This window comes from Chiloscyllium punctatum, chromosome 18 (assembly GCF_047496795.1).
Source record: "Chiloscyllium punctatum isolate Juve2018m chromosome 18, sChiPun1.3, whole genome shotgun sequence".
Classification (NCBI taxonomy): Eukaryota; Metazoa; Chordata; class Chondrichthyes; order Orectolobiformes; family Hemiscylliidae; genus Chiloscyllium; species Chiloscyllium punctatum.
In genome coordinates this window covers 82,380,706-82,404,121 of record NC_092756.1, presented here as the reverse complement: position 1 = coordinate 82,404,121, position 23,416 = coordinate 82,380,706, and the positions used below count along the sequence as shown (strand labels likewise).

The window sequence follows — 23,416 nt, the reverse complement described above, 5'->3', positions numbered from 1 at the left end:
CCGAATCGGGTTTCCTAGTGATATTAGCGAGGCAGCAGCAGCCAGAACAGGGACTCATCGCGGCCTGGAGACTGGAACACCTTCAAAAAAACCCGGAGCTGTGCTTGACAAGAAAGACAGTAAAGTTGAACGTTATTCCTTACTTTTCTGCCTTTATTTTTTTCTGTCAATTGAACTGAAAATGAAGCGCTGTTTAAGTAATTTGTTTTTATTCAATTTGTAATCCAAAATTGCACCAGATTGTGGTGACAAACATTTATCAGTGTATTTTCCCAAATATGAGTGACAATAAAATCATTCATTCATTCAAACTGAATATAACACTCATTACAGAACCTCAGATGGATTCAGAATTAGCTCCAAATATATTGGCTAGTACAGAGTTTGGCAAACACGCATCAAGTAGTACACTTCTGTATATTAACAGAGACAGACAGATGCAAACTCAACCCTATACAGTACAGAGACCTGGCAGACTTAATGAACCCCACGCTCTCACACAGGATCAAATACTGAGTAAGGGATTAATGTAAATCGATCATTAAGGGTGTCAGTGTGATATAAGCCTGAACTGGGGACAGGGAGAAGCAAGACTCTATGCCTTCAGAGACATGGATTGAACCAGGACTGCATGTAGTTCTGAGTAAAGAATTGGAATGACTTTACCGTGCCTACAGCCAGATTACTGGCAGAGTAAAGCAGACAATGTTTACCAGCCCACACCCAGCACAAATGGAGGGAGTGGGACAGACTGGATCAGGTGTAGAATGGTCTGTACCATTGTAGGAAAGGTTGCCTCCATTGTCACCCAGTCACCCAAACTAAGGCACACACTGAATACTGACAGTACCAACAATTGAGAGACAAAGACTGTATTCAACAAAACTCACAACATGACAATAAGCCACAGTCATATTGTACCTGAGACTTATAGATGATAGAGAGTAAATATGACACTGTGATACAGCAATAGAGACTGAGAGATACTAACATACAAAACTGGGAGTAGAGTGACGGGGACTCAATTCTACACTCTACACTGTACCCCTGACAGAACCCATTGATCACTGACATACAAACAATTCCAACTCACACAGTTTAACACACTGAGATGTACTATGTTGCAGAATATCAGAAATATTCAGAAAATCAATTCCACGTTCACTGGCAGACTAACAGAGACTAGATTCCCACTGTCATATTCAGTATCGTTGAATTAATCACAAAATTACAATCTGATATAATATAGATATTATAGAGTCATAGAGATTTACAGCATGGAAACAGACCCTTTGGTCTAACTCGCTATGCCGACCAGATACCCTAAATAAATCGAGTCCCATTTGCCAGCATTTGGCCCATATTCCTCCAAACTCTTCCAATTCATGTACCCACTCAAATGCCTTTTAAATGTTGTAATTGTACCAGCCTCGACCACTTCCTCTGGCAGCTCATTCCATACACGTACCAACCCCCTGCATGAAAAAGTTGCCCCTTAGGTCCCTTTTAAATCTTTCCCTCTAGTCCTATGCCCTCTAGTTCTGGTCTCCCCCACCCAGGGAAAAGAGCTGGTCTATTTGCCCTATCTATGCCCCTCATGATTTTATAAACCTCTTTAAGATCACCCCCCCAGCTTCTGATACTCCAGGGAAAACAGCCCAGCCTCTTCAGGCAAGCATATCAAACATCTTCACTATCTTACCTACCTGTGATTCCACTTTCAGAGAATGATGAACCTGTTCTTTGTTCAGTAACACTCCCCAGGACCTTACCATTAAAAGGATATGTCCTGCCCTGATATATTGTACCAGAGAATTGGATTCAGAATGAATTCCGTCTCCCAAGGAACCCCGCATGAACTGACAGACACTGGCAGATAGAAGATGTTTTACATCAGACATAAGATAGCTCCCATAATCAACTGTTGTGTATCAGAGCAATGAACAGAGCTAATCTTACACTCACATCAATGTCCAGGTGTTTCATAGATACCAGAGAAGCTTCACACCTTACACAGTATCGGGTGTAGACAGATGCAGAATGAGCACAGTATTCCAGTCGAGTAATAGTGAGTGACAAATATAGAATTATATTCTATATTTGCCCAACAAATCTCACTTTCTGCTGTAACAAAGTTGGGCTGATGTACAGTGGATCCCATGATCACATTCACAATCAGACAAATAGGTACAAAACCAGAATAGAATGTAGGGAAATAGATGGTGACATCTTGAAAAATGTCCAGATTACGGAGCAGGAAGTGCTGGATGTCTTAAAATGCATAAAATGGATAAATCCCCAAGACCTGGTCAGGTGTACCCGAGAACTCTGTGGGAAGCTAGGGAAGTGATTGCTGGGCCTCTTGCTGAGATATTTGTATCATCGATAGTCACAGCTGAGGTGCCAGAAGACTGGAGGTTGACTAACGTGGTGCAACTGTTTAAGAAGGGTGGTAAGGACAAGCCAGGGAACTATAGACCAGTGAGCCTGACCCCGGTGGTGGGCACGTTGTTGGAGGGAATCCTGAGGGATAGGATGTACATGTATTTGGAAAGGCAAGGACTGATTCGGGATAGTCAACATGGCTTTGTGCGTGGGAAATCATGTCTCACAAACTTGATTGAGTTTTTTGAAGAAGTAACAAAGTGGATTGATGAGGGCAGAGTGGTAGATGTGATCTATATGGACTTCAGTAAGGCATTCAACAAGGTTTTCCATGGGAGACTGGTTAGCAAGGTTAGATCTCATGGAATACAGGAAGAACTAGCCATTTGGATACAGAACTGGCTCAAAGGTAGAAGACAGAGGGTGGTGGTGGAGGGTTGTTTTTCAGACTGGAGGCCTGTGACCAGTGGAATGCCACAAAGATCGGTGCTGGGTCGTCTACTTTTCATCATTTATATAAATGATTTGGATGTGAGCATAAGAGGAATAGTTAGTAAGTTTGCAGATGACACCAAAATTGGAGGTGTAGTGGACAGCGAAGAGGGTTACCACAGATTACAACAGGATCTGGACCAGATGGGCCAATAGACTGAGAAGTGGCAGATGGAGTTTAATTCAGATAAATGTGAGGTGCTGCATTTTGGGAAAGCAAATCTTAGCAGGACTGATACACTTAATGGTAAGGTCCGAGGGAGTGTTGCTGAACAAAGAGACCTTGGAGTGCAGGTTCATAGCTCCTTGAAAGTGGAGTCGCAGGTAGATAGGATAGTGAAGAAGGCACTTGGTATGCTTTCCTTTATTGGTCAGTGTTGGGGAAAAGTTTGCCTGGAAGCCATTTTCCTAATCCAGCTGAGAAACCATTTTGTGTCCCCAGCCAGAACTTTGCTGGCTGTGCATTCCTTAGTATGAGGTAATGTGAAAGGTAGGCCTTATCTTCCTAAGGTGTCAAGATCGTGTTTCCTCCCTTTGCTGAATGATCAGCGCAGGCTGTAGCAAGCTGACAGAGACTTGCCAATTAGTCCCACTCCCTTCTCGAGTTATTTCCACTTCACGGTCATTCAGCTAATTAGGGATATCTCTGCTTAGTGTTAGCAATCTGTGTAACTAGAACAGATGGTGATACCATTTGTTCTGTCCACTTGTGGAATGCTTTAGTTTTGAACTTAATGACTAACCTCTAATTTAGTACCAACTTGTAAGCATGCCAAACTGTGTAATTAACAATCACCTCCTATCTGTTTTCTCTAATCCTGTAGAACCCTGATGTACTTCGGAATAACACTGAGCCACAGTTAGGATGGTGAATTCCCCATGATTTATCATGTAATAAACTAATCAGTTCACAAGGTCCAAGTCTCGAGAGTTTTCTTCAACAGTCAGAGTATTGAGTACAGGAGTTGGGAGGTCCTGTTGTGGCTGCACAAGACATTGGTTAGGCCACTTTTGGAATATTGTGTGCAATTCTGGTGTCCTTCCTATCAGAAGGATGTCGTGAAACTTGAAAGGGTTCAGAAAAGATTTACAAGGATGCTGCCAGGGTTGGAGGATTTGAGCTACAGGGAGAGGCTGAACAGGCTGGGGCTGTTTTCCCTGGAGCGTCGGAGGCTGAGGGGTGACCTTATAGAGGTTTATAAAATCATGAGGGACATAGATAGGGTGAATAGGTGGCAGACTCCAGAACTAGAGGGCATAGGTTTAGGGTGAGAGGGAAAAGATATAAAAGGGACCTAAGGGGCAACTTTTTCATGCAAAGGGTGGTGCGTGTATGGAATGAGCTGCCAGAGGAAGTGGTGGAGGCTGCTACAATTGCGGGAAAAAACCTGGTCATCAGGTGTGAGGTACTCTCAGTATTGCTATATGTGGCACAGGTCTGGCCTATCCCCAGGACCTGTGCCGCTGCAGTCACCCGGGCCATCTTCCAATTCATTTGGAGATCAAAGATGGACCGGGTCCGAAGGGACTCAATGTACAAAGACCGGTGCAATGGGGGAAAAAACACGCCCAATGCCACCCTCACCCTGATGGCCACCTTTGTGTGTGGCTGCATCAAGCTGTGCGTGGATCCCCGGTACGCAAACACCAAGTGTCACTACGTACTGAGGTTCTACCTGTCCCCGGTGTTGCGAAGGATGGGCCTGGCCTCGCTGCCGCGGAACGCTCCGAGTAGTTGGACCGTTCCGTATCACCTGTCCTTCGTGGAGAAATTTATGAGGAAAAACACCTTTGACCACAAGTCCATCAGGAAGTGGTCAGCACGTAGTGACCTTGAGACCCTTCGGGAAAAGGAGAGGGCGGATCCTGTCGAGCGGTTCCCTGAGCAGACTGTCAAAGCCATTTGGCAGAATGCCTCATCGCCAGAACGTTCCAACAAGTACCAAGACGTGGCTTGGCTGGTGGTGAGAAGGGCTCTGCCTGTGAGATCCTTTATGCACGCCCGGACTCTCTGCCACACCGCACGCTGCCCTCAAAGTGGCTGCGGGGGGGACGAGACTGTCACACACCTCCTTCTGGAATGTGCCTATGCAGAGGAAGTCTGGAGAGGAATGCAGTGGTGCTTGTCGAGGTTCGTCCCGAGCAGCGCCGTGACGCGGGACTCCGTGCTCTACGGCCTGTTCTCCGGGACTCACACCGAGACGAACATTAACTGCGCCTGGAGGATCATCAACTCGGTGAAGGACGCTCTCTGGGCGGTCCGAAACCTGTTGATCTTCCAGCTGAAGGAGTTGACCCCGACCGAGTGTTGCAGACTGGCACATTCCAAGGTCCAAGACTACGTGTTGAGGGACGCGCTGAAGCTTGGGGCAGCTGCCGCCAAGGCGCGGTGGGGAAAGACCACCGTGTAACATCTGCCTGCCTAAGCACAGAGGGCTGAAGCAGTAAGGGGACTCCGGTGACCCTCCAGCTAAATATGTGGATAGTAATCATACAGACCTGCATATATGAATGATTAATTCCGATCTCTGTGTGCAAAGAAATTGATTGCTTACGTAAGTATGGCATGGCCAATTGTACAGATCATCAAAATGTTTTATGAATAAAGTATATTTTTGAAAATAAAAAGAAGAGCTGGGTAGTATATGTACAGACGTGTATATAGGAAAAATAAATTTTGATATCTGCATGTAAAGAAATGTAATGTGTGCACTAGAATGGCCTGACCAATTGTAAAGAGATCCAAATAATTTTATGAATAAAGTATATTTTTGAAATTTAAAAAAAATATGTCGAGCGGTACTGTGTCAGTCTGTGTGATACATACGGTAAAGATATTAAGCAGAGGATGCTTTGTTGCAAGTTTTGTGATTGTGGGGAAATGCACTCACACTCAAACTTGATTCGGAAATGCCGGTGTTGGACTGGGGTGTACAAAGTTAAAAATCACACAACACCAGGTTATAGTCCAACAGCTTTAATTGGAAGCACACTAGCTTTTCGAATCATCTGATGAAGGAGCGTCGCGCCGAAAGCTAGTGCTTCCAATTAAACCTGTTGGACTATAACCTGGTGTTGTGTGATTTTTTTTTAACTTTGTAACACTCAGACTTGGTTTCAAAGTCGAAAAGTGCGTATTTCCAGCTGGCGTGCGATGCATTACTTTACCCAATTCATGGTCCTTGATTAGAAATGTGTTTGAATAAACTCCCAATGGCCGGTTAATATTAGGACTAGGAGTGTAATTTCCAAGCAACGAAAAAGCTCACAATGTTCAGACCGGTTTGTCTGCCCGCCGTGTGTCACGATTCACCAAGTCCACACTCATTCAGAATCATACACTGAAAGCTGCAGATATTCAAACCCTGACATCCGACGTTAGCAAATGCACAAGGAACCCGACTTCCCCAGACGATCCGACACACATGCACAACAGCACTCGCCTGCAGTAACCGCTGCATCATTACATTCACGATCAGGCAAGAGCAGATGCACTTCCAAAAGTTGACAGCGGTTGCTTTGTTCCACAAGGAACATCTTCGCGATGCTTGAAACGGTTCCCCAGTTGCAAAAAGAGGGAGCACTTTGACACCAAGAAGCAAACGGCAGAAAATATCTCCGCAGAGTAACAGACAACATCTTCAAACGTGAGGAAGTTCTCCCACACCCAACTCCGGCTCCCCTCCAGTTACTGACAGGAGAAAATTACAGAAAACGCATTTAAAAGTGACAGCAAAAGGGGAATCGTTACTTCATGGAGAACACCTTAAACTAAATGACCAGTGAGTCCATCTGAAGAATCTCCCTGGCTTGGCTCAATGTCTTTGCTGAGTTTTTGTTTTATTTCTAATTGCCAGGCTTTTGTATTTGCTCAGTATCTTTCCCTGTCTGTTCCTTCCTCTGTGGGGGGGCACTGGCTTTTCCTTGCAATAGATCTCGGGTAGCCAGCGGCAAACTCCAACCTCACCGTGCATTCTTTCAAATACCTTTCCCACTTCAAAGTGGATTTGTCTCAGTAGAAGACTGCTGTATTGTAGAGCATTGCAGAGCAGAGTGGCGCAGCGGAAGCGTGCTGGGCCCATAACCCAGAGGTCGATGGATCGAAACCATCCTCTGCTATTTGCTTTTATGGAAGCCTGGCTTGTTGCCATCAGCGGTCACAATGCTATTTCATCGCCAGCCACCCACACACTCGCTGTAAAGAACCCCACACAGACAGATGCCCCCTTTCACCAACCCTCCCCTGCAGCGCCGCCTCGCCACCACCAGAGGGCCATCTTGCCCACAGTAACATCAGAACAAACGCTGCTCTCTTTCCCCAAACCAGACACTGGAAAGACAAGTTGGCACTTAGAATAAACACAACTGAAGGCAAACAAAGTAAATCACGCGTTTATTCATTTGTTGACTAATATCAGAAAATGAAACAATAATCGTTTCAATAAACCTCAAGCATAAATCAAATCAAGAAATCTCATTTATTCTCTTTTACGTTGCATTCGCCTGTCCCTGCGTTTTTGTTTTTGCCACTGTTTACTTATTATTTACTTATTTAACTATGTGACACAACCACCTGATGAAGGAGTGTCACTCCAAAAGCTAGTGCTTCCAATTAAACCTGATGGACTATAACCTGGTGCTGTGTGATTTTTAATTTTGTCCACCCTAGTTCAATATCAGCATCTCCAAATCATGACTAAAAAGATGAGGAACTTAACAAACAATCTGGGTCTTTTTCAATATATAATTTCAATTTCATCACACTGTAAACTTTCACTATAAATTCTGCGTCTTACGCTTTTATTCTCCACAACCACCTGATGAAGGAGTGACGCTCCGAAAGCTAGTGCTTCCAATTAAACCTGTTGGACTATAACCTGATGTTGTGTGATTTTTAACTTTGTACACCCCAGTCCAACACCTGCATCTCCAAATCATAACTATGTGACCTGCCTGTATTGCTCGCAAAGCAAAGCTTTTCACTGTGTTTTGGTATGCGTGACACTAAATTCAATTCAATTCATTTAATTTGTAATATGGAGGAAATTGCCGAAACATCATTTTGAATGGGTGCATCAAAATAAAGGATGGAGTAAATCAATAAGGACTGAATAATGCAAATTAGATGATTAATTTGATATAAGACATTAGCAGATTCCATAGTTTAAAACAGAGGAGCAGAAGTCGGCTATTTGGCCCATCGAGTCAGACCATTCAAAGAGATTATGGTTGATCTGATGATCTGCAAGCTGATATCCTCTCTTTTCCCCACATTCCTTGATTCCTTTACTGATCACAAATCTATCTAGCTCAGCCTTGAATATACTTCACAACCAAGTCTCCATAGCCTTTTGCAGAAAAGGATTCCACATATTCACTACCTCCTGAGAAAAGATAGCCCCCTCATTTCCATCCTAAGTGAGTGACCCCTTTCTGTAAGATTATGCCCTCTGGTCCGAGACTCCCTACAGCACTCACATTAAAAAAAGGAAGCATTGTAAAATACAAACACAAATACTGAATTGAAAGTAATCAAATGAAATTAAGTTTAAATAAAAGGATGTGCATCAACTTGAGAGAAAATACCACACACAAAAACTCAGTGAGAAATTGCAACATTCTACAAGGTGAATACAAACCTATGGTAAATGAGAGGGAGTAACGTAGTTGATAAAACAGAACATTAAAACATTTATTAAACATTTCAGGATGCAAAGAAAAACCACAATCAAACTGGCAGAAACAGTGGACAGGATAGTAAAGTGTATTTACTAATGAAAGAAGGGATGACATTCAGACAACTATGTCAATGAGACCCTCTGGAAGTGGCAGCACAGAAAAGATAGGAGGAAGTGAGGATGGCAGATGCTGGAGAGTAAGAGTTGAGAAGTTTGGTGCTGGAAAAACACAGCCGGTCAGGCAGCATCTGAGGAGCAAGAGAGTCAACGTTTCGGGGATAATCTCTTCATCATCAGGAATGGGGCATGTGGGGGCAAAGGGGGCTGAGAGAGAAATGGGAGGGGCGTGGGGCTGGGGGGAAAGTAGCCGGGAATTCAATTAGGTAGATGAAGGCGGGGTGGGGATGGTGATAGGTCAGAGTGGAGGGTGGAGGGGATAGGTGGGAAGGAAGATGGACAGGTAGGGTAGCTCAAGAGGACAGTGCCGAGTTGGAGGGTTGGGTCTGGGGATGTGGTGGGGGGAGGGGAGATGAGGAATCTCCTGAAATCGACATTGATCCCGTGTGGTTGGAGGGCCCCAAGGTGGAAGATGAGTCATTCTTCCTCCAGGCGTTGGGAGGCTTGGATTTGGCGGTGGAGGAGGCTCAGGACTTGCATGTCCCACAATCTGTCTAATGATATGAATTAAACACAGGGATTTTGGGACATCGTTTCACAACCATCAGGAATTGTAAAACAGGTTTCAACAATGGAACTCGCACTGATTGTCATGAAAAGAAACCTGGTTCACAAATGCCCTTCAGGGAAGGAATCTGCCTACTTATTTGCTCTGGCCTACATGTGACTCAAGACCCACAACAATATGGTAGGCTCTGAACTACTTTCTGAGATGGTCTAACAAGACACCCAGTTCAAGGCAAGTTACGGGAGAGCATCAGCCTCACCAGTGCACCCGCTTCCCAGAAAAGGAGACAGGAAAAAAAGCTCTGAGGCAGAAGTTGGGGTTGCTAGAGGAACTAAATGTATAGAGCTGTCAATTACACTCCCAGGGGTAAGAATCTTCGCCTCTCATTCTGTGTGTCCACAGCAGTACTGAGCACATTGGAAACTGATGAGTATCTTTGTGCTGGTGCAGTGGACCCCCAGAATAGCATGAACAATTTTCCATCATTGCAGTTAAAGAGTCATTGCCTGAAGCCCCATCAACGTTGAGGCAGAGTCTCCCCCAACTACTTCCAGACTTTGGAGACACAGCCTGTACACCCCTACAAGGTCATCACTGGAGGGCTCATCTGTGGCTTTTAATGATAACTGTGTCTGGATGTACATCAATGTGACAGCACTGATGCCTTTTGGTAATGTGGCGACCACAACTGTACACAATATTCTAAAGGCAGCCCAACCAATGTCTTGTACAATTTTAACATGACTTGCCAGCTCTCACACTCAAAGTACAGTCTTTACTTAAGTACTATAGACAGTACCTAAGTAAGTCCAAACAGCACGGTGTAGGTTAGCAGAAGGTAAAAACAATGACTGCAGATGCTGGAAACCAGATTCTGGATTAGTGGTGCTGGAAGAGCACAGCAGTTCAGGCAGCATCCAAATAGCTTCGAAATCAACGTTTCGGGCAAGGGCTTTTACCTGAAACGTCGATTTTGAAGCTATTTGGATGCTGCCTGAACTGCTGTGCTCTTCCAGCACCACTAATCCAGAAGTAGGTTAGCAGAAGACAAACTTCAGGAAATACCTTTTATACAAGTGTGTTGAGGGAACATTTTGTGTTTAACTTAATAAAAAGCTATCAACATCAAGTTCTGTTAAGTGGCTCACCCACTGTTTGGACATGCTTTTGGGTGATAGTTGATGAAAAAGCTCCCAGCCCCAGCATGTTACTCCAAGTCCAAAGATGTGCAGGTCAGGTGAATTGGCCGTGCTAAATTGCCCATAGTGCTAGGTGTATTATTCAGAGGGAAATGGGTCTGGGTGGGTTACTCTTCAGAGGGTGAGTGTGGACTGGTTGGGCTGAAGGGCCTGTTCCCACACTGTAGGGAATCTAATCTAACCTAATCTAAATACCTGCGTCTCAGGTCACACCAAGAAGGAGCATGCTTCCTAGATCCAGATGGAAACACGCGAACAGGCCCTTCAGCCAACAAGTCTACACCGTCCCTCCCCCTACGTTTACCCTAAATACTATGGACAATTTAGCACGGCCAATTCACCTGGCTTGCACATCTTTTGGACTGTGGGAGAAAACCAGAGGACCCAGGGGAAACCCACACAGACATGGGGAGAACGTGCAAACTCCACACAGACAGTTGCCCGAGGTGAGGATCGAATTCGGGTCCCTGGCGCTGTGACGTTTCAGGCTTATGCCCGAAACCTCGATTCTCCCGCTCCTCGGATGCTGCCCGACCTGCTGCGCTTTTCCAGCACCACACTCTCGACTCCGAAGTACCTTCTTGTGTCTGTAACTAAGAGTTAGAGCTGCAGGATTGAACACAGAACGATTTATTTGCGTAGCGCCATATCACAGAGAAGAACAACCCTAATTTGCTTGAAATTTGAAATTCAGTTTGAGGACAAGAAAGCTGAATCCCACACTAGTCCTACCTAGTTCAAGCCAGTTACCGGCTTGTGCTCTAGTGTTAAATAGAGGTCAGTACATAAAACAAATGGGTTGCTTCTAGTGCACTCACCCATTCTCTCCTACACTTAGCTCTTGTCATCATTTCCTTAGCTTCACTTCTGATTTACCATCTTTATTTAACTCCCCCATTCATTTCTCCCTCACTCTGGGCTCCATCACTACCTATCCACTCACCACTCCCCTCATCACTCCTCTCGACTCTCCCAACCATGTGTTCAGCATGAGTGCCACATTTTTCCCAAGTAACAGCTCTGATCAAGGGTCACCCCACACTCAGACCGTTGACTCTGCTTTCTCCCTGCAGATGCGACAAGACCTGCTGAGTTTCGGCCTGCGGATTCTGGTTTTGCCTCACCTTAGCTGAGATGCCCTTTCACAAATGCGCCCATTCAAAAACCCAGTCACACGTGGTCATCCGTTGGCAAACTAGCGGCAGATGTGAGCAACAGATTGTGCATCTTCTGTGTTGAGCTGAGTGCCAGGAATTGTCACTCCAAGGCAGTCTTTGCTAAGTGCTACCCTTCTGACTGTATCCTTCCTGATAAACTTGACCAAAAAATACTCCAAGCAAAACAGGAACAAGGTGGATAAATGATTAATCCCTGTCTGACCCTTAATTTGATCAGAAAGCTTTCCAATCACTACCCATTGATTGATATTGTGCTGTTAGAATCTGGACATAGCAGTTGGATATATTTGTAGATCCCCATCCCACCCTTGGGAATGCATCCATCACATAATTCCATCCAAATCCTTCTCAGCTGATTAGGTCACCTGACCTCTATAATACACCTGAGGAGGATGTGGCTATTTGAGGTTCTCCTGCCGTACATCACTGACCCCACCCACCCCTTTCCCATGACCACCTCCTGTCCCCAGTGTGACAGAGCCTGGGGTAGCCCCGTCAGTCTGTGCTGCCACCTACTGACTCACCCTGAGAGGGGGAGAGAGACATCCTCATCTGCCAGGGATCATCAATGCTGAAGAGGGAACTTTGGATAGGGAAGGAGCACCATTACATTGGCAGGGTGTGTAGGAGCTGAGGGAATTGGATATGGATTTGAGGATTTGGAAGACTGGATGTCAGGGAGCGAGAGCCAGCGCAGACTTGACTGATCAAGTAGCATCCTGCGCTGTAACTATTCTCTTATTCAATGATTTTGTGGTTCACGCAGTGAAATCATACACCGATTCGGATTGCTTTTCCTTTCTGCTTATAGTTGATGATGCTGAAGATTAAAGTAACTTCTCAAATATGAGAGATTCCGAACACGTTCAAAACTCACAGATACTGACAGAGTTCAGGATGATTAGCTCCATCATGCCAGACTCTTCAAAACAGTAAGAGTCCATGCGATTTCCCCCAGGGCTAAGTGGAAGGCTGGATTTGCAAGAGGCATGGAGCTGAGGGTGACGGTATATGGATGTCTCTATGACAAGAGGCTCATTTCCACTGGGTTTCCACAGGACTTTGTGCTGGGGCCCTTGCTGTTTATGGTGCAGAGTTTGGGTGGTGTCATGGTCCAGTGGTTAGCACTGCTGCCTCACAACGCCAGGGACCCGGGTTCGTTTCCAGCTTCAGGCGATGGTCTGTGTGGAGTTTGCACATGCTCCCCGTGTCTGGGTGGGTTTCCTCTGGTTTCCTCCCACAGTCCAAAGATGTGCAGGTCAGGGGGGGATTGGCCGTGCTGAGTTGCCCATAGTGTAGGTTAGGTACTTTAGTCAGGGGAAATATAGAGTAGGGGAATGGGTGGGATACTCTTCAGAGGGTCGGTGTGGACTTGTTGGGCCAAATGGCCTGTTTCCACACAGTAGGGATTCTCTGAGATATTGATCAAAGTCATGATTCAGGTTTAATGTAGTGGGTGGGATCAAATCATTCACAGATGGCATAAAAAATAATAGGGTGGTGTTGGGGACAAAATGACCAAATAAATAATTCAACACCCAAGCAGATCACTTCCAGTATCGAAGAGTTTATTGAAATTACACTGGGTTGGGAGAAAGAAACCTTCTGAAAATCCAGAGCTCTTCCCCAAAGGAACAAAAACATATTTTTATACATTTGCTTCAGCCTGCCTTTAATATTTACAAACCAATCATTTAATTAATTAATTACATACATTTCCAACTCCCAGTCCTCCCCGGTCTCATGATGTTTCCCCAAATCTATTTTCTCCCTTCCTTGGGCTTTTCACAATGGACCCTGTGTTCAAGTACATTCCTGTTCAAGTGTTTACCAACTGCACCATGTTAACTACCAATTAATTGGATACTTGCCTATCACTTAAGGACTGTTTAAATTCTGTTACTTTCCTTATTATCCTCATCACAGGAAATACTGAATGGTATTATTTTTTAATAATTGATATAAAATTCATAATATCAGTTCCAAAAACATTATTAAGTTACACCTAATGTTAGAATTCTTTAGGTAATGAGTTGTGAGCAGTTTCTCTCTCACCTGACCTTGGAATGTCAAGCAAACACAGCCCCTCAATCTTACAACTATAATTATAATTCCTTCTTTTCACACTCTGTAAAAGGCATTATATTTGTGTGTCTGCGTATGTGCATGTATGTCTGTATGTATGCACGTGTGTGTATGGGTGGGTGTATGTGCGTGTGCATATGTGTGTACAAGTGTGTGTGTGTGTGGGTGGGTGTATGTGCGTGTGCATATATGTGTGTGAGTGTATGTGGGTGGATGTATGTATGTATGTGGGTATGTATGCCTGTGTATGTGTGCATATGTCTGTATGTGCATGTGTGAGTAAGTCTATGACTAATTCAGAATCTATATGTATGTTTATTTGAAGAATCTTAAATAAAATCTACTACTCTAACAGATTGACTCATTAAAGACTCACTAATTAAATGTAGAATTCTGATGTGAAATGTTCTTATCTATGTGTAAACAACTGCAGCTGCATGTTAAGCCAACTGTACTATCTCAATTCTGTTATCTTGGGTCTAGAGAGCTACCAGGGTTCTAACTTACGCAGACTATATTAAGCAAATATTTTCCCCAGACCTCTAAAGACTACTGTCAGTCATGTTTTTACTGCTTTGTCATGGGCAGCTGTCGGCCATTTTGTGTTGCTCAGTCATGGGCATCCCTAACCATGGTACCTGTAAATGACAGGAGGAGATCAATGGAACAGTCAGGTGGGCAGTAAAGTGAAAAATGGAACTCCACCTGGAAAATTGTAAGGTAACACACTTAGACAGCATTAATTAGGCCAGCAAATACACTATGAATGGCAGGAACATAGAAAGTACTGAAGATCAGAGGAACCTTGCCATCCATATTCATAGATCTCTGAAGATAGCAGGGCAGGTAGATCAGATGGTTTAAAAAGCATGAATGATATTTGCTTTTATTACCTGGGGCACAGAATTCAACTGTAGTAAATAGAGTAAATATAGGAATTAATTATCAAATAAATATATGTCACATAGCTGAAGACAAGGGTATATGGGAACAGGAATGGGTATATGAGTAGAAAGGGTTTGGGTCAAATGCTGGGACCAAGTCAAATTGGGATGTCTGATCGGTGTGGGCAGGTTGGACTGAAGGGTCTGTTTCCATGCTGTTTGACTCTGATTCTACATTATAACAAATATTTAACACCGGAACCAGACTAGCTGCAGCAAACAGAACAGGTCGAAAGATAATCATTCTAACACATGGAACACATGCTAACACACAAAGTGACTTAATGATTGGAATATCTACAAATGCTGGGAACTATCATAGTCTACTGAGGTGCTGTTATAATAGATGAGTCATAGAGATGTACAGCACGGAAACAGACCCTTCAATCGAACTTTTCCATACTGACCAGGTATTCTAAGTTAATCTAGTCCCATTTGACAGCACTTGGACCATATTCCTCCAAATCCTTCCTTTTCATATATTCATTCCTGCTCCCACATACCATTGTCTTTATTGGGTATATGAACAGGAAGGGTTCAGAGAGATATGGCCCAAATGCTGTCAAATGGGACTAGATTAGGTTAGGATATCTGGTCGGCATGAATGAGTTGGACTGAAGGCTCTGTTTCTGTGCTGTACGTCTCTGTGACTCTCTAACTCAGCACTTGGTCCTGGACACTGGAATGTGCTGATCTGCAACATTCAGTTGGGGTTTCTATTTTATCCTTTATCATAAACATTTTCCCAATAACAGATGCTATATTAACTGGCCTATTGTTTCCTGCTTTACCTGTTCTTTCTCTTTTTAAATAAAGGTATCAGATTGACATCCATAACATTTCCAATCCAGAACACATTGTTCTGGGAAACTGTCCCCAATACACTATGAATTATTCCTTGTGACTGGCTCTGCCAATCTGACTATCCCGATCTACATAGTCGCCCATAATTAATAAACTGCATGTTTTGTATTGCCTCATTATTTCTTTGTTTATTCTCTGCCCTTCTGTCGAGATGTTTTGGGCCTTTAGACCACTCCAACCAGTATCTTCTTCTTATTTTCATTTTTTAGCTCCACCCATATGGATCCTACATCTTCTGATCCAAGATCGCTTCTTTCTTTCAGATTTATTCTGTCCCATACTAACAATATTGCCCACCACCCTTCCCTTCCTGACATTTTGAAATGTGAAAATACTCCTGAATATTTAGTTGCCAGCTTTGTAACCATGTCTCTGTAATGTTTATCAGATCACGTCTATTATTCCCTATCTAAGCCCATTAATATATTTATTTTGTTCTGAAGGCTATCCACATTCAAACAAAGAGTCATTAATTCTATATTTTTGTAGTTTTATTGCTGTTTTTCTATTCTTGTTCTCTCTGTCCTTTTCTGTCCCCGCCTGGGTGTTGAAGGACAGAACCCCCCTGGTGCTCACCTTCCACCCTACCAACCTTCGCATAAACCAAATCATCCGCCAACATTTCCGCCACCTCCAAACAGACCCCACCACCAGGGGTATATTTCCCTCCCCACCCATTTCCGCCTTCCGCAAAGACCGTTCCCTCTGTGACTACCTGGTCAGGTCCATGCACCCCAACAACCCACCCTCCCATTCTGGCACTTTACCCTACCACCGCAGGAACTGTAAAACCTGCGCCCACACCTTCTCCCTCACCTCCATCCAAGGCCCTAAAGGAGCCTTTCACATCCATCAAAGTTTTACCTGCACAACCACTAATATCATTTATTGTATCCGTGGCTCCCGATGCGGTCTCCTCTACATTGGGGAGACTGGACGCCTCCTAGCAAAGCACTTTAGGGAACATCTCCGGGACACCCGCACCAATCAACCACACCGCCCCGTGGCCCAACATTTCAACTCCCCCTCCCACTCTGCCGAGGACATGGAGGTCCTGGGCCTCCTTCACCGCTGCTCCCTCACCACCAGATGCCTGGAGGAAGAACACCTCATCTTCCGCCTCAGAACACTTCAACCCCAGGGCATCGATGTGGACTTCAACAGTTTCCTCATTTCCCCTCCCCCCACCTCACCCTAGTTCTAAACTTCCAGCTCAGTAACTGTCCCCATGACTTGTCCGGACTTGTCCGACCTGCCTATCTCCTTTTCCACCTATCCACTCCACCCTCTCCTCCCTGACCTATCACCTTCATCCCCTCCCCCACTCACCCATTGTACTCTATGCTACTTTCTCCCCACCCCCACCCTCCTCTAGCTTATCTTTCCATGCTTCAGGCTCACTGCCTTTATTCCTGATGAAGGGCTTTTGCCCGAAACGTCGATTTTACTGCTCCTCGGATGCTGCCTGAACTGCTGTGCTCTTCCAGCACCACTAATCCAGAATATTGTTGGACAAGTGGCTGTCCTGTAATACTCTCATACTTTCCTGCTTTGTAAGCCTGCCTTTCTCCTCTCCCCTCTCCTGATTGGTTCTGATAAAATTATCTTGGCTTTTAGTTTGAATGCATTCAATCAAAATTATGTTTTGGCAATTTCCTCCATATTGCAAATTAAGTGAGATTATTTGATTTGATTTATGCTTCAGGTTTACCTGCTGAAATGACTACTGTTTTATTTTCTGATATCAGCAAATAAATGAGTGTGGTCCATTTTCCTGCAGCCCTTTCTGCAGTGTATATTGGAGATTGACTTTCCAGTGTCTGTGTTGGGGAAAGGCAGCAGCCCTTTGTTCTGATGTTACTGTGGGCAAGATGGCCCTCTGGTGGTGGCGAGGCGGCGCTGCAGGAAGAGCATTGAGAGAAAGGAGTGTGTGTGTGTGTGTGTGTGTTTGCAGCAATATTCTGTGTTGGTGCTGGGGGAATGAAAAAAACATTGTGAAGAGTGCAATGCAGATTGAAGGTGCTGTCGGAAAACGAAGGTAATGCAAGTCAAGAGCACAACGTGTTGAGAGAATGTGTAATGGAAGAGCCATTGAGAATGAGCAGTCTTCAGTAAAAAAAGTTAGCAGAGGATGGTTTCGATCCATCGACCTCTGGGTTATGGGCCCAGCACGCTTCCGCTGCGCCACTCTGCTCCGCCTTGAGCTGCTGTTGCAGTGATATACTAGTGACTTAATTCGAGCTGTCTATTACCCATTGAGTTACCTCTCACCCTGGGCACAGCAATAAATGGGCTGAGAGATTTCCCACTAGCTGCAGGATGTCACTAGGAAATAAATGCCACCGACAGCAGAAAATAAATGGGACAGGCTCAGAAAATCAGCAAAGACAATCAAGGCACAAAAAAAAACAGACAGGGTTTTATATATATATATATAGAGAGGAAACATAGAGAGATATACATAAATACATAAAGAAACTAGGCAGCCAGGGATATATATATATATATATATATAAATATATAAAGACAGCAAACAGACAGGGAGATATACATAAATATATAAAGAAAACAAAGACAGAGATATACATAAATATATAAAGAAAAGATATACTGGAAGTCTGAAACAGAAACTGAAATTGCTGGAGAAACTCTACAGGGCAGCAGCATCTGCAGAGAGAAAGCAGAGTCAATGTTTCGGGTCCAGTGCCCCCCCCCCCACCCCCCACCCTTCAGGGAAATATACTGAGTAAATCAGAAAGAGATGGAGAGATGGATCATTTATAGAAAGCAGTTCTCCACAGGGAAGATACTGCTGACTTTAGTCTAAGTGGATTTCCTGCAGTTCCCCTGTACCCAGACAGCAGTCAGACATATCTGCTGAGTGTCAGTGGTCCAAGCTGACAACTGACCAAGACCAAGTCCCTGCCTCTGTGTCCTTGACTGGGATGCTCAATCCCATGACTGGACAGAGGGCTAACTCTCCTCCACCCCTGATACTTTCAGACCTGAACAATTGTTTGAATAAGCGTGCAGCGTGTTTGCCACACAAGAAACTGGTACATGTTGTAGGTGTTAGATTGACGTCTCACTATGTGCTGAACAACAAATGTCCCCGCCCTGGATAGACCCCTAATTACTAAGAAGCTGCCCCTCTGTGTGTCTGCACAAAATATCATGTCAACACAGCAGAGCGCTGGCTGACTTTTAGCTCTCAGCATGCCAACAGACAAGGCATGGCCAGAGAGGGTAAGTCATGCGTGTCCTGAGCTCAGTGTGAGTGAGTGAGAATGAGTGAGAGTGTGAGTGAGTGCGAGTGAGTGAGAGTGTGAGTGAGTGAATGAGTGAGTGAGAGTGTGAGTGTGTGAATGAGTGAGTGAGAGTGTGAGTGAGTGAATGAGTGAGTGAGAGTGTGAGTGAGTGAATGAGTGAGAGTGTGAGTGAGTGAATGAGTGAGAGTGTGAGTGAGTGAATGAGTGAGTGAGAGTTGAGTGAGTGAATGTGTGAGTGAGAGTGTGAGTGTGTGAATGAGTGAGTGAGAGTTGAGTGAGTGAATGAGTGAGTGTAAGTGAGTGAGAGTGTGAGTGTGTGAATGAGTGAGTGAGAGTTGAGTGAGTGAATGCGTGAGTGTGAGTAAGTGAGTGAGTGATAAGTCAGTGAGCAACCGTGAGATGCGGCCATTCCAATCCATGAGCTTGGTATGTATTCCTGCACACCTCGTGCCCTTTTTGAAACCTCTCAATGCCAGTTATCAGTGCAGTTTGAAATGTGGGTCTCAACTTTGTAAATATCCTATAAATGGGTCAGAGAGATGTTGTAAGGATTCTAAGGGATTGGCAATTACCTGATGCTGATATCCTTGGATGGGGGATGTGTGTGACTGGTGCCCTGAGATACCATTGCCTGGCTACCTGCATGGAAGCATTCCACAGCCAGTGGGGAGTTGAATTCACCAGCTCCCCATTCCGATTCCCATGTTGAGAATTCTCAGTGTTTAGCTTGCTCGGCAGGTTTGCTAATATAGGAAGCTGCATATAAATAATGTGGGATGTGCAGTGAACAAGGTCATTTAGAGCAATATGAAGATTGTGAGGACTGCAGATGCTGGAAAGTCAGAGTCAATATAATGGGGAGCTGGACAAAGCACAGCAGGTCAAGCAGCATCAGAGGAGCAGGAGAGCCAGCATTTCATCAGGACTGGGGAGGGGAATGGGCCTGAGAAATCAAGGGACTGGGTGGGGCTGCTGTGATGGTGATAGGTGGATACAGGTAGGAGGTGATTGTGATTGGTAAGTGAGAAAGGTAGAGCGGGTAGGTGGGAAGGAAGATGGACAGGTTAGGTCTGGTCAAGGGAGCAGGGCAGAGAGGGAGGGCTAGACATGGGATGAGATGGGGAGATTTGGAAGCTGCTGAATTGTATGTTGAGGCCATAAAGTTGTAAGCTCCCAAGGTAGAAGATGAGGTGTTCTTCCTCCAAGTTGTGTGTGGCCTTATTTTGACCATGGAGGAGGCCCAGGATGGACATGTTGGGGGAGTGGGAGGGAGAGTTGAAATGCCTGCCAACTGGAAATTGGGGTTGATTAGAGCATGCGGACTATAGATGTTCCCTTAATTGGTTCCAAAGTTTACAATCAGGCTCTCAGATGTAGAGGAGACCATATCAGGAGCAGTAAATTAGGTTTGAGGACATGCAGGTGAATCTCTGCCTTGGAATGATTCTTTGGGACCTTGGACGGAGGTAAGAGGGGAGATATGGGGGCAGATGTTGCACCTTCTGTGGTCACAGGAAAAGGTGTAGTGGAGGGGTTGGAGGGGGAGTGTGGACCTAACGAGAGAGAGTCACGGAAGGAACAGTCCCTACGGAGAAGCAGATAGGGGTGGGGAAGGGAATATCTTGTTGGTGATGGGGTCAGGCTGCAAGTGGTGAAAGTGACGGAGGATGATGCAGTGTCTTTGGAGATTAGTGGGGTGAACGTGAGGACCAGGGGGCTCAGTTCCTGTTGTGGTTCTCCACTAATAGGTGTGAGAAACAAAGCGCACTCACTTCAATAATTTCAGCCCGAGACAAGATCTGAATCAGTAGTGTCATTTATTTCACACTTGCAAGTGGGTGTGATGTCCAGTGTCTATAAGGCAGAGGACATACACACCAAATTCAATTCATACACCAAATTCAAGGCATATTCTTTCTTCATCATTAGCTAACCCCCCCCCCCCTCCCTCCCCCCCACCCCCCCCCCCCCCCCCCCCCACCCCCCCTACCATCTGTGCCTTTCCCGAGGCTGTTCTGATCCCTATGACCCTTTTAATTGGGGTTTGTTCCTCTGTCTCTGTAAAAGTGGGAAACAGATGTTTATACCTACTGTTTGTCCAGGCGTATCGAGCTTAACTTCATCCCCTCACAACATCTTATCTACTTGCCCGTAATGTCTACCATTGTTTTGCAGTCACATTTCATTCTGACATACAGTTTTAGCTAATACAAAAACAATTATATATTTCCTCCACATCGTTTCCATTCTTGTTGATTCAGCTCTTGGCTAAAACAATTACACACTGGTGTGAGCTCATTTTACTTTGTAAAATGGAATTGCAGAACTGCAGAAGTAACATTAATTTACCTATATCCCACATAGGTAATTCACTGCTGCCAAGTGAAAATCCCACTTCAAAGCCCTGCAGTTGGACAAAAGATGCCATGAATTGCTTTCAACATTGGGATAGGCGTCACTGGATATATTGCACAATTTTGCCACGTTCTTGCTCCAGCCCAAGTCATTCAGACTCCTGTAAGATTTCTCCAGATATCTCTGGTTCTCTCTCCACTGCTGCTTCCAAAGGTGCTGAGTATTCACAAACATTTTCTGTTTTTATTTCGGGTTCCAAAAATCTGCAGTATTTTGATTTGATCTGTGAAGATGTTCCATGTTCTTTTTGTAATGCAAAGAAACTGGATTTCGCAGTCAATTCTGAACCATCTCATTAAAACAGAAGAACGAGGAGCAGGAGTAGGCCATTTGGCCCTTCGAGCCTGCCCCACCATTCAATAAGATCCTGGCTGAGCTTTATCGTGAGCTCAGCTCCACTTACCCACCCTCTCCAACTGTCTCCTACTGGGAAAAGGTGAGCACTGCAGATGCTGGAGATCAGCATCAAAGAGTGTGGCGCTGGAAAAACACAGCAGGTCAGGTAGCATCCAAGGAGCAGGAGAATCAACATTTTGGGCATAAGCTCTTCATCTCCTACTGTCTGGTCATGAATACAATTGTGGGATCCCCCGTGTATCTGTGCAACTCTGTTAATCTAATGAATGACATTTGAATTATGTTCTTCAGTCACAAGTGTGTGTGCCAATGACTCTGACACTAGGGTTTCTTCTGTATTTGTTAATATCTGATATGGTGTGTGAGGAACTTGATTAATTTTGGGTGGAAATCGTCCTTCAATCTCCGTCTCTGATGCTCATAACTTGGATGTTCATGACCCATGCTTCCTGCCGGGACAAAGTGAGGACCGCAGATGCTGAAGATCGGAGTCGAAGAGTGTGTTGCTGGAAAAGCACAGCTGGTCAGGCAGCATCCGAGGAGCAGGAGAGTCGACGTTTCGAGCAAAAGCTCTGCTTTCTGCCTAAACAATCCAGCTTCAGTATTTTCACTTTTCATTTCAAAACTCTAAAGTTCTTGCGCTCCCCTCCCAACGTTTTCCACCAGCTGTGTAGGGGATATGTGAGTATTGGTCCTCTCGATGCAAGAGGAGGAGCTCTGCTTGTCCTTCCACTCTGTAGTAACTGAGCCTGTCGTACTGGCTTCCTGGCTCACGCAAAATAACTTGTGAGTAAATTGCATACAGAAGTCAGACAGAGAAGGAAGCCACGCATTTCAGTGGCATGCAGTACGTCAGGTGTAGGTGGCAGGGATTGAGTGAATCCCTAGAGGAGTATCCCTAGAGGGATAGTAAGCCCATAGAGGGGTGGCACGGTGACTCAGTAGTTAGCACTGCTGTCTCACAGCACCAGGGGGTCCCAGGTTTGATTCCAGCCTCAGGCAACTGCCTGTGTGGAGCTTGCTCATTCTCCCCCTGTCTGCGTGGGTCTCCTCCCACAGTTCACAGACGTGCAGGTCAGGTGAATTGGCTGTGCTACAGTGCCCATAGAACATAGTCAGAGGGGGATGGGTTACTCTGCAGAGGGTCAGTGTGGACTGGTTGGGCCGAAGGGCCTGTTTCCACACTGTAGGGAATCGTTTTTTAAAAAAAGGCATTTGGAGTATATCTTCCAAGGGAAATCAGGAGGGCAAAGAGGGGGACATGAGATCGCTGTGTCAAATAGGGTTAAGGAGATTCTACAAATACATTAAGGGTGAAAGAGCAACCAAGGAAAGAATATGACCCCTTAAAGATCAATAAACCATCGATGTGTGCAGAAGATCGATGAGATAATTAACAAGTATTTTGCGTTAGTATTTGCTAGTGGATAAGGACATAGAAGCTAGGGAACTTAGGGAAGTCATAGTGATGTCTTGAAAAGTATCCATATTACAGACGAGGAGGTTTTAAAATGCATAAAGGCAGATAAGTCCCCAAGACTTGATCAGGTGTATCCCAGACTTTGTGGGAAGCTACGGAAGGGATTGTTGGGCCCCTTACTGAAATATTTGTGTCATCGACAGCCAAGGAAAATTGGAGGGTGGCTAATGTGCCGTCATTATTTAAGACAGGTGGGAATGAAATGTCAGGGAACTATGGACCAGTGAGCCTGACATCACTGGTGGGTATGTTGTTGGAGGGGACTCTGAGGGAGGTGCATTTAGAAAGGATCGGTGGTCAGTGTGGATTTGTACGTGAGAAACTGTATCTCATTAATTGAGGTGACAAAGAAAGTTGCTGAAGGCAGAGCAGTAGACGTTGTCTC

At 45.0% G+C, this 23,416-nt stretch overlaps 2 non-coding genes across 2 annotated transcripts; one reads left to right on the top strand and one right to left on the bottom strand.

Moving 5' to 3' along the window:
• Positions 1-6,924: 6,924 nt before the first annotated feature.
• Positions 6,925-6,996, top strand: trnam-cau (transfer RNA methionine (anticodon CAU)). The gene has a single exon. It is a non-coding gene; the product is annotated as a tRNA-Met (tRNA).
• Positions 6,997-17,632: 10,636 nt separating this feature from the next.
• trnam-cau (transfer RNA methionine (anticodon CAU)) lies at positions 17,633-17,704 on the bottom strand. The gene has a single exon. It is a non-coding gene; the product is annotated as a tRNA-Met (tRNA).
• Positions 17,705-23,416: the final 5,712 nt, after the last annotated feature.